General features: G+C 37.0%; 1 protein-coding gene across 2 annotated transcripts in view; it reads right to left on the bottom strand.

Annotated features, from left to right (window-relative positions):
- Positions 1-12995, bottom strand: part of sema4ba (sema domain, immunoglobulin domain (Ig), transmembrane domain (TM) and short cytoplasmic domain, (semaphorin) 4Ba) — a 160450-nt gene that overhangs the window by 108402 nt on the left and 39053 nt on the right. The window lies entirely within an intron of this gene.

The following is a 12995-nucleotide window of genomic DNA, read 5'->3' on the forward strand; positions in this document are numbered from 1 at the left end:
AAACCCACTCTCCATCTCGGCTGGAGGAACCGGCTCGATTGCACCCTTCGCCAGGAGGGCAGCAATCTCCTCTCGCAAGACAGGGGCGGACAGGGGGTTGACCCTGGAGAAATACACGCCCGTAAACTTGGGGGGCCGTTTCGCGAACTGAATCGCGTAACCGAGTCTGATTGTGCATATGAGCCACCGCGAGGGGCTGGCCCGCGCTAACCAGGCAGGCAGAGCCCTCGCTAATGGAGTCATCGCTACAATCGCTGACGTACCTGCGGTGGGGCAGCGCGGAGTGGGTGTGCTGATCCGGGAAGCACGAGGGTCCCGCGGAAGAGCTGGAGGAGAGCGATTCGCTCTGGTTCCGCACCCTAACTCTGGAGAGGGGGCTGGAGGGCTGAGGGAAGGGAGGCCGTCCCCCCAGCGCTCGTGAGCCACTGGCGAAGCACGTATAGTCTGCGAGCCGGAAGGCAGCGCGTCCCGGACTGGCAGAACTCGTGCAGTCACATCCGGGGAAGGGAAAAAGTGCTCTTTTACTGATGTTTTGGTGGCACTGAAAAGTACCGTTGTTATCGGGGCCCCGCCCTCCAGCGGGGAAAGAGCAAGTTTCCTCTTCTCCGGATGGCCTGTCTCAGGGACACTTCGCGGTCCGTTTACCGGACTTAACGGCGCCCTGGGCAGGAGGGGCTGCCTGCTTTCGAGGTGTACGCCGCGCCCGCTTGGCCGGAGGCGCAGGCGGGGGCGGGGCAGCACTCGTTGGTGGGCGCCCTCGGCGAGGAACAGCGGAGGTGGATGGCTCGGCGGGCGGAGCGGGCTTACGGCCACGCCGATAGATGACATTGCCCATCGCATCCGACTGCTCTTTCACCGCCTTGAATTCCTGGGTGAATTCACCGACGGTGTCGCCGAACAGGCCAGCCTGGGATATGGGCGAGTCAAGAAAGCGAACTTTGTTAACATCGCGCATATCGGCCAGGGTTAGCCAGAGGTGGCGTTCCTGAACCACAAGTGTGGACATCGTCCTCCCCAGCGCACACGCGGCGGACTTAGTAGTCCGAAGAGCATAGTCGGTCGCGGTGCGCAGCTCATGTAATAAGCTTGGGTTGGACCCGCCCTCGTGCAGCTCGGCCAGCACCTGCGCTTGGTAGCGCTGGTAGGTGGCCATCGCGTGCAAAGCAGAAGCAGCCTGGCCCACAGCCTTATAAGCTCTGGCTCCGAGGGAGGCAGACAACCTACAGGCTTTGGACGGGAGGCGGGGCAAACCCCGCCACGTAGAGGCGCCGCGCGGACAAGATTGACCGCGATAGCGCGCTCCACTGACGGGATCGCCTCATACCCCCTGGCAGCTCCGCCGTCAAGGGCGGTGAGGGCGGAGGCACACGCAGCACGGGCAGAGAAAGGTGCCCTCCAAGACTGCGTGAGCCTACTGTGCACTTCCGGGAAGAAGGGGACGAGAGGCTTCGAAGGCTTCGCCTTCTGGTCCTCTACGTAGCACCCATCTAGTCGGTCCGGCCGCGGAGCTGGGGGATAAACCATCTCCAACCCCACGGCCGAAGCAGCCCGGGAAAGCACGGCTAACATGTCCGCTTCAGGATCCGATTTGACAGCGCTCACCTGCCCGGAGGGGGCGAGCGGGTCTGGATCTTCGTCGGACAGTGAAAGCCCACCCTCCGATGCCGCGGAGGACATCTGATCTCCGGTGTCAGCGAGTGTGAGAGCTACCATCTGGTTAGACGGATCACTCCCACTACCCGAAGCTTGGATGGAGCGCCGTGAGGAGCGAGAGGTCCGCGAGCCCGTGGGCGGCGGATTATCTCCCGCTGAAACCCTCAGATCTGCCCGAGCGCCCGCTGCTTTTTTAGAACAGGAGACAACTGGGGTGGCTCGCTCTCTTGCGAAAGTTAGCCGCGATCTTAGCTGTGCAACGGTCATGGCATCGCAATGACGACATGAACCGCCCGCGAGCACCCCCAAACATGCAATGCAGTGATCGTGTCCATCATCCGGAGCCAGGAAACCCCCGCATCCAGAAACGCACAGTCGGAGCGCCATCCTGAAAAGGACGTGCTGCACGACTGTGTTGCTCTGTTAGGAAAGTTTGCAACAATACGCACCGCTCTGGAGGACCGGACCCAAAGAACCGCAGGCAAGGGAGAAACCCAGCTCGACCGTCTGCCACCGCGAAGACCCACTCTGGACCGGGAGACACACTCGTTCGCTCTGAAGTGCTGATCAGCAAGAGGAACCCTCATCGACTCACTCAGAAAGGATCTGAAGCGAAAAGGATGGCGTCTGCTGGCTTCAGGTGTGCTTATATGCTGAGATAATTGCAGATGCCGCACACCTGCGCAAGCTTACGCTGCCAATTAATTTCATTCATTGGCCCGTTCAATACTCTCCAGACAAGCGGCTTCTGATCCGAATCCTCCCATTTCATGGCACTGAAGTTCCCCAACCGAAGGGGAACACCTATTTTGCTCTTTCTTTTCTGACTGATCAGTTTGTCAGTTTTCTCAAGTCAACATAATTCTCTCTTCACTCTTTTTTTATTATAGCATTACACCTTGATTAGTGATTCAAGAATCAGAGAGAGTTTGTGCACAAACATGCGTTTCAGCAAGTGGGTGTTAAAAGCCTCAGCCACTCTTAATCATGCCGTTAACCCCCTTACATGCTTTTCAGCTCTGTTCAACATGGTTGATATGTTATCATGTTTTTTTTTTTTTTTTTTTTTTTTCTCAAATTACAAAAGCACAGATCATAAACACTGTAAAAACAGCTGCTGGTGAAACATTTATAATAACAACACTTATCAGTTGTTTTTACTTACATGTCAATTTTTAGAAGATAATGTCAAACAAGAAAGATGCTTGATGAGGTTGTTGTGGTTAATTGGTTAGTAGTTACTGGCACTGCAATTTAATACCTTTCAACATAATCAATAAACCATTCAGCATGGAATGATTGAGTACTGGAAGTGGAACCCAAACAAAAACATGTCCAGAGATGATATTTTAGAGGTTATAAAGGCTGGACAAATCTATGAATCTTGAAGAAAAGTGGAAAATAAAGAAATAAGGAAAATTCAATAAATAATTGAAAATCTTAAAGATGTGGTCAATGTTGAATGGTTAGCATTGTGGCCTCACAGCAAAAAGGTCACTGGTTCAAGTCCTGGCTGGGCCAGTTGGCATTTCTGTGTGAAGTTTGCATGTTTTTCTCGTGTCTGCAAGACAGTGGCATATGATGAAGAGTAACTTGTAGTAAGTTAAAGGCATAGCTTGCAATTATTGAGACCTCATTAAACCATGTGAGATGTCACAACAACATGTTGTTGACAAGAGGGTGGAAATAGTTAACAAAGAACATTTTTATCTAATGTTTTCATGAGTTTTCACCAAATGTATCCAAAACCAATTCATTTGATATATTATTATATTCCTTCATTTAGCAACTCCACCTGCTGACTTCTTTACATGTCTTGTCTTGACAGTTAGCCTACTTGAGGTCGCCCCACTTGGTTGCAAATAACAGTACAATGATGAGTGTGTCAAGTATGAAAGCTTCCGCAACTCGCGGGTTGGGGAAAATGTAGACGTTAATAACTGTGATAGATGAGTTAAGGGTTGGGTTAGTTGTACAATCTCAGAAATAAAGATACAGGAGCTGTCATTGGGTCAGTACCTTTTCAGGGGTTCCTAATGGTACCTCAAAGGTACTTTTTAGGTACATTTGGGCACTAATATGCACCTTTGAGACTCTTTGGGAACAAACATGTATCTTTTGAAAATGTACCGCCCCAGTGACAGCTCCTGTGCCTTTATTTCTGAGAGTGTTGACATTAATAACTATGATGGTTTAGTTAAGGGTCGGGGTAATTGCAGACATTAATAACTATAATGTTTGTGTTTAGGTTTGGGGAATATTAGTTAATAACGATGATGGTTGGGTTTAGGGTTGTGTTAGGTATAGACATTAATAACTGTGATGGTTGGGTTTAGGTGTGGAGTAGGTGTAGACGTTAGTAACTGATGTACAGCGCCATCTTGCCGACAATTAAGTTTTGACTTGTCTCTTTAACTTCAAGTTACACCTCTTATGTATAACAAGTTACGCCCCAAGGCCCCTTCATGTTAAGCCCCTGACTTTCAGTCTGCAGTCAGACCCTACTAGTTTTCTCCGGGTGCGTGTTAAAACAAAATAAAGGACTGATAAATAAAGGACTAAGCAATGGACTATGAATGAAATCTTAATGAATCAACTTTGAGGTTTACCAGTAGGCATGGGCCGGTATAAGATTCTGATGGTATGATAACCTTGGATAAAAATATTACTGTTTCACAGTTTGACCGTATTGTGATTACTGTGTAAAATATATTATTTTTAGTCTGGGTGAAAATACAAAATCTTTTTCCCCTTTGAACACAATATATTTTATTTTGAGAAATTTTCCAAAATAGTTTAATAATAAACATGTCAGGCTAAATAAATTAAATAATTAAAATGACTCATTAACTTCTGCTGTCTTCATTAGTTTCAAAAACACTGATTTCTTTACAATTTAAAATGTAATTTTTTGATAAAACGTAAAAAAAATTAAAACGTAAAAAAAATATTCTTACACATATCTTAGGAGCGGTATAGCAGAAAATTTTGATGGTTTTAAAACCTTGACTTTTCCAAACCGTGGTATATTTTTAAAACATTTATCATCCCATGCCTATTTACCAGCATTCTAAAAAAACATTTAAATAGTCAAATAATTATATTTTTGAAAATAAAATGACCTGAATGTATAAATACGCTAACTTGATATCTAAATAAATATAACACAACCGCAATGAAACTATTGAATGAAAAATACATTTAATCAATTACAAAATTTACGTTAAACAAATATATGATATATATTTAAAAAATCTAAACTAATTGAAAAAAATAAATACTAAATTAAAATGTTATACATTTAAATAAAATAAAATAAACAGACTATTTAATGTGTCAATGTGATGTGCTACACTTTTCTACGTGCATTAGAGCACACTCTCATCTCTTCATTCTCTATTTCCATATACTGCTGAATATTATAAATGGTAGTCAAAAAAAGCATTTTTCACATGCATCCACATAATCCTTTTACTGTTATTATAGATTGATGACCATTAATTATTGCCCTTTGCTTGGAAGCAACCCAAAACCATCTAAACGATTGAACTCATGACAGTGTGCCAATCGCACAACCTGAAAAAAACTGCGGCAATTCAATCTCAACAGTGCAGTCAATCTGACAAGAGCTCTTGTCGACCATTTTTCTGTAGCATAAACACCATAAAACCAAAATCTCCCATTGTTTCTATGGCGCTAAAACCTAACAATTTGGTGGTCAAGCTTTCAAAAGAAACCAAAGTGTCATCTGGGGTTGTCGTTATACGCTGCCGTAACTAAACCACTCAGCCTGTCCCATGCAAACACTGGCTGGTGGTTGATCTCAATGCAGACGGCTCAATAAAGCACCACTTAATGTAGGGCCAAAGGAGCGCAATGTCACCAAGGCAGTGGCATTTCAATCATGCCTGTGATCCAAACAATCTCTTACAACCCAGATATTTTGGGTAAATTCCACTGCACGCACATCTGAGTCCTAGACGACAGGCTGTGACCCCAAAGGACGACCTGACCCATAATTAATAGGGCCGACATGGGTCACGTCAGTCAAAGTGGCAGTAATCACCTGCATAATGATAAGCCCTTGAAAAAGTTAAAATTCACTTTTTAAGTGTGTGAAGAAGCATATATTAATGCTAATAAAATGAAAGACTGGTTAAAAAACATTTCTATACAAATGTAAAATTTTAGAACAATAAACAGTATTTGCAATTGTTCATAAAAAAAAAAACTTTTTGTTTGTATTATAGTTTACATTTTGATTAAATAAGATTAACTGCGTTTTTGAGAATTTTTCATTATAACTTAAGTATGATTTAATAATATGTTCAGGTTAATTGCAATACAATGTTTTTATTATTTGGGTTTTCACATTTTTAAATATTACTTTATTGCAATTACCCTTAAGCACACATTGTCAATACAAATACTACAAATAATACAAATAATATATATATATATATATATATATATATATATATATATATATATATATATATATATATATATATATATATATATATATATATATATATATATATATATATATATATATATATATATATGTATGTATGTATGTATATATAGTCAGAGTTATTAGCCCTCCTAAATTAATAGTCCCCCCTGCAAATTTTTCCCCCAATTTTTTCTTTAACATGTCTAAACCTTATAGTTTTAAAACCAACATTTTGCTAGATATTTATCAAGATACTAGCATTTAGCTTAAAGTGCATTTTAAAGGCTTAACTTGGTAAATTAGGCAAGTTGGGGTAATTAGGCAAATCATTGTATAATGATTGTTTGTTCAGTAGGCAATCTAAAAAAAATTCATATCTTGCTTAAGGGAGCTAATAATATTGACCTTACACTGTTTTAAACTGAATAAATAAAAAACGCTTCTATTCTAGCTGAAATAAAACAAACAAGACTTTCTCTGGAGGAAAAAAAATGTATCAGAAATAAAATTTCCTTGTGAATACTTTTGACTTCAATGTATACAGGGTGATTCCCGGAGATGGGTTGCGGCTGGAAGGGCATCCGATGCATAAAAACGTGATGAATAAGTTGGCGGTTCATTCTGTCATGACAACCCCAAATTAATAAAAGGACTACTAAGCCGAAAAGTAGATGAATAAATTAATATAAAGGGGGATTCAAAAAGAATACCACAACTTTCTTGTTGATGTTTGAGTATCTGGAGGGGTAATTGTTTTCTACTGAAGAAAAAAACTCTGTTAAGTACTCTTCACATTGATTAAGTTCTCAAGGTCCCATCATGTTTCTTTGATTAAATACAGATTTTCAGAGTTTGATATTTATAAAAAGATGTAATAACAAATAACAAGTGTGCACACATTTTTTTCAGTGTGGAGAAAGTCTTATTTGTTTTACTTCAGCTAGAATAAAAGCAGTTTTTATTTTTTTTAATCACCTTTTTAAGTTCAAAATTATTAGCCCTGTATATTGTTTGATAGTCTACAGAACAAACCAACTTGTCTAATTACCCTAACCTGTCTAGTTAACCTAATTAACCTAGTTACGCCTTTAAATGTCACTTTAAGCTGTATAGAAGTGTCTTGAAAAATATCTAGTCAAATATTATTTACTGTCATCATGAAAAAGTTATTAAAACTATTATGTTTAGAAATGTGTTGAAAAAGAATTGTCTCTCCATTAAACACATTGGGGAAAATATAATATATATGAGGGATTATGTACATTTTTCTGTTAAATATTGTCAACATAGCAAATTAAAAAAAAAAAATGTTTAAAGTACTACATTTTGTTAATGAATTTAAAAAGTTTTAAGTGACTTAAAGTGAAAGTTTAATTTTATATATTTACAAATGTACCATATAGAGTTAAAATATAGAATATCTTGAAAATCATTTACAAGATTTAACACAAGGACAGTACAATTTTATGCAGTTCTCTTTTACAATCACCTTAAGCTTAGCAACATTTTACATCAAACTCAAAATAAAACTAAATCAATTGAGAAATCTACCATTAGCAGCCACATTTACAGAGGGCATTTGCAGTGGATTGGGTGGAAATTTACAAAAGACACTAATTACTGGCTAGGTGTTTAGAGGAACATAACAGCTCAAGTTGAGACGTGATGAAAGTCCAGTTAATCCAGTATGAAACAACAAGTTCCAACACCACCTCTTTCAAAATCCGCTTTAAAGGAAGCCCTTTTCATGAGCGTCTTTTATTTTGGAGTGGTGGGATGAAGTTAAATGCTAAAGGAGGGGCTCTTTATGAAAGGACGTAGTGGAAGTTCGTGGTCTAGTTTCACCTGGAGGTGCGACTGAGTTTGTAATTCAATAGTGATCGCACCACCCAGCTCAGGTTATGCGGGTCAGAGTTGATCTTACAGAAGATGAGCACGGATTTATGAGTTTTGTGCATGAAAATCTGGTGTTGTGTGCCAATCGACAAATTAACCTGATTCTCATGGCTGATGAAAGATCCATGTGCGCTTATCCAGTTCCTCAGATGTAGCCAAAAAACTAAACACAATCTCTGATTTCTGGTTGAGATTAGATTGATGGTTTTGTAAAATGCACTACTGAATGAAACTTCAATAAAATAAAATAGTGTCGCTTTTGCATGCCTGATAAGAAAAAAATATATATTTTTGAAAAGTTCTGTATAGTAAAAGACTAGTTAATCCAAAATAAAAAATAGTCATTATTTTCTCATCGTCAAGTGCTTTTTTAAAATTTCTGTTTCTTTTTTCTGTTGAACATAGAAAGACAGATATTTTGAAGAATGTTAGAAATCAACTTCAACGATAAAACAAAAAATACTATAAAGCCAGGGAGAACATGCAAACTCCACACAGAAACGTCAACTGAGCCGAGGCTCGAACCAGTGACCCAGCGACCTTCTTGCTGTGAGGCGACAGCACTACCCATTGCACCACTGCATCACCAAGAACAATACATATTTAGAAAAATAATAATAATCATTTATTTTAATTGTAACTTGTTTATATTAAAAAGACCCCCCTCCTCCCTACACACTCATAACTCTCTGCACCAAAGGAAAAAAATACTCATTATTTGCTCACATCCAAGTGATTTAAAACCTTTATGTGTTTCTTTATTTTTTTGCTGAACATAAAATGAAATATTTTGATGAATGTTAGAAATCGGTAACCATTGACTTCAATATTAAGAATAAATTATTATTTGTAAGTCAGGTTATCAGTTTCCAACTTTGCTCTGCTTTCTTGACTTCCAAAAAATGAATATATAAAATACTTAAAAAAAAATATTTTAAAAGTGCTAAAAATAATCTAAATCATCAGAGATTGGATTGAAAAAAAAGCCCTACTGAAACTGACCTCCATGTAATAAACTAGTGTCAATTTTGCATGCCTCTTCTACTACTATTACTACTACCACTACTACTTCTACTACTACTATTACTACTACTACTACTACTACTACTACTACTACTACTACTACTACTACTACTACTACTAATAATAATAATAATAATAATAATAATAATAATATTAATAATAATAATAATAACAAAAATAATACCAATATTAATTTAATTTTTACAACCCTCTGCCACAAAGAAAAAAAAATCTCATTATTTTCTCTTGAGCCTTGAGTGGATTAAAACCTTTATGTGTTTCTTTTTCTATTGAACACAAAATACATATTTTGAAGAATGTTAGAAATCAGTAACCATTTACGTCATTCATTTTCTTTTAAGCTTAATCCCTTTATTAATCCGGGGTCACCACAGTGGAATGAACCACCTACTCATCCAGCAAATGTTGTACGCAGTGGCAGTCGCATTGACTTCAACATTAAGAAAAAAAGTCCATTGGAAGTCGGTGGTTACCAGTTTCCAACATTGTTCTGTTCACTTGACTTGCAAAATATGTGTATATAAAATATAAATATATTAAAAAACTAATAAAAAATAATATGAAAAGTGCTAAAATTAATCTAAATCATCAGAAGTTGAGATTGAAAAAAAAAATCCCTACTGAATTGACCTCTAAATAAATTAACCTTGAAATAAACTAGTGTCGTTTTTGCATGCCTGACAAGAAAAAGAAAGAAAAAAAAAGCTTATTTGATTGGAAATTCTGTATATTTAAAAATATTTCACCTAAAAATAAAAATATATCCATTATTTTTTCAAACCTTTGATGTAATTTTAAACCTTTATATGTGTTTTTTTCTGTTAAATACAAAACAAGACATTTGAAAGAAACTTAAGAAATTTCAAATGTTTAAGAATATATAAAATACTAATACAAATAATAAAAAAGCCCAAAAAAAAGTTCTAAAAAATAATCAAAACTATCAGAGGTTTAACATTAAATGTGATTTGTGAATGAAAATTTGGTGTTGTGTGGCAGCCGACAACTCAACCTGATTCAAATGGCTGATTATTTCTGATTAGATTCCATATGGAGCCAGAGCTAGACGTACAATTTGATTTCTAGATAAGTTTGCATTGAGGACCAGTCATAACCAGTTTTGTTAACGCTCTCATTTCTAGGTTAATCTAAAAATCGTACAAACTAGGACCATTATCAAATAGCTTTAATGTCAACATAAACTGGATCCAGTAACCGATCTCTCTCAGCAGAACACGCTTCATCAAAAGAGAAACTCAAATCTTAGCAGAATGTTTTCTGACAGACATGTGAGGGATTTTCAGCAGCCAAATGTGTATAAGGAGATGTGTATGCTTTGATCTGACTCATATTACAGGCCTGATAGCAGGATAAAGGCCCGTCTTTCCACAGCTCTTTGAAGCAGGACTAGATGATGCAGAAAATGTTCAAGTTTACAAAAAAAGAGGGTCTTCTGTCTTAATATGGATTTGGAAAACACCATAAAGCAACACATTTATTACAATATATGGAACATTTTCTGAGTTTGAACAAGAGAAAGAGATTAGAATAAAGAATTTATGTATAAGATCTATGACTGCTTGATGAATAATCGCCATGATCTAAAATAATTAATATACAACACGTAGTCCACCTTATAAACTGTAAATAAATTAAACAGAAAAAAATATGTTTTTGTTTATTAATTTCAGTGCTTTAATTTAATTTTGCATTCATTTTTCAATTTTACAAATTCACACAGTACAAAATTAAGCTTGACTATATAAGACATTATTTACATTCTAGAAACTATTTTATATATTATTTTTTTTATAAAATATACAGTTCCTGTATATATAATAAAATAAAATTAAATAAAATATAATCTAAAATAATATAATATAATGAAATAATATAATACAAAATACTATAATATAATATAATATAATATAATATAATAAAATAAAATAAAATATAATATAATATGGTATAAAACAATATAATGAAATGCTATAATATAATATAATAAAATTATATAAAATTATAATATAATATAATACAATATAATATGAAACAATATAATGAAATGCTATAATATAATATCATATAATAATAATATAATATAATATAATATAATATAATATAATATAATATAATATAATATAATATAATATAATATAATATAATATAATATAATACATTTTCTTTTCCGCTTAGTCCCTTTATTAATCTGAGGTCGCCACAGCTAAATAAACCGCCAACTTATCCAGTATATGTTTTACGCAGCGGATGCCCTTCCAGCTGCAACCCATTACTGGAAAACACCCAAACAATCTCATTCACAGACATTCACTATGGACAATTTTAGCTTACCCAATTCATCTGTACTGCATGTCTTTGGACTTGTTGGCGAAAATGGAGCACCCAAAGGTAACCCACACGAACAAGGGCAGAACATGCAAACTCCACACAGAAACTTCAACTCACCCAGCCGAGGCTCGAACCAGCGACCTTCTTGCTGTGAGGCGACAGCACTACCTACTGTGCCACTGTGTCGCCCATTATTATATTCATATAAATATATTATATAAACATAAAAATATATAACAAGAAACCAATATGCACTTACCGAAAATATTTAATGAAACATTTTACATATAAAATTTTAAATATGAAAAAATAACAGGTTCGACTGACAAAGTGTATAGAGCAGAACAGAATAGAATAGAATAGAATAGAATAGAATAGAATAGAACAGAATAGAATAGAATAGAATAGAATAGAATAGAATAGAATAGAATAGAAAGTATCAGATAGGTTTCTTCTTATGAGCAGCAGAGGCATAAAATCTGTCATCACCACAGCAGGGAATGAATGAAGCTGTTATAGTTGACATCTAAAGCACAAGTACAGGACCTCGGCCTTTATAAACACGCAGCATATTTGATCCACTTTAATAAATCATTCAAACGGCAAGCATAGCCTACCTCTCTCCTTCTTTCACACACACTTCTCTTTTCTCTACACAAACACAGCACAGACTCTACCTCAGCTTTCATGCAGGAAGCTTTCAGGCTGTTGTTGGTTTAAAGCACATTGTTCCAGTTGGCTTCACTTCACATACTGTACAGTCACACACAAAAGCTAGGTAGAGAAAATGACGAATGGCTGTTATGATAAACCGTGGCCAAATGGGTCAGAAATGTTGGATAAATTAGTGGGCCTGAACAGCTCTGATGGAGCTTCTTGTGATTAGGAATGTTTAAATGCTTTTTGAGTGTGTGAAATGAGTTTAAAATCTGGACACCTGACAGCTTGACAACTGGAGTCAACTCAACTCAAAATAGAAAGATTGACTAGTTATTGTTTATTTTTTAACTAGAAGTAATAAAAAACAGTCACATTTGTGAAACCGTATGCAGTCACATTAATCAATCTTGCAAAAACCTGCATACCAAAAAGGATTCACCCGACAAAAGACATGTTTACCACCAAGCATCTCTCCGTAAGTCAACCTGGCAAATCAGTGTGTACAATTGTAAGTTGTACTGTATGTTGAGATGTTGTGTGATGTTGTTTTACACATAATGACCACAGATGAAGTGTCAAAAACTGAGCTCGAGCAAATACAGTATCATAAGTTATGGGTTCCACACAATTTCCTTTATGTTGTCCCAACACAAATAGATTAAGTTAACGTAATAGTTTTTCCAAATTTAGGTGGATTGAACATAAAATAAGAAGTATAAATCAGCTTTAAGCAAAGGAACATGAATGAATGTTTTGACTCATTTTAAATAAGTAGTTTAACCAAGCTGCAAAAGTCATTTTTTTGTGTATCCACATCGCTATTACTGCATCAGATGCTTTTTTAACTGCAATTTTTTTTTCCACTTTAATTTCAAAAACACTACCTGCAAAAGTCTTGTCTTTGATCTCAGTTGTAAGAGCAACGAATAACAACTTG

The sequence above is a fragment of the Danio rerio genome, chromosome 18 (genome assembly GCF_052040795.2).
Source record: "Danio rerio strain M-AB ecotype USA chromosome 18, GRCz13ab, whole genome shotgun sequence".
Taxonomy (NCBI): Eukaryota; Metazoa; Chordata; class Actinopteri; order Cypriniformes; family Danionidae; genus Danio; species Danio rerio.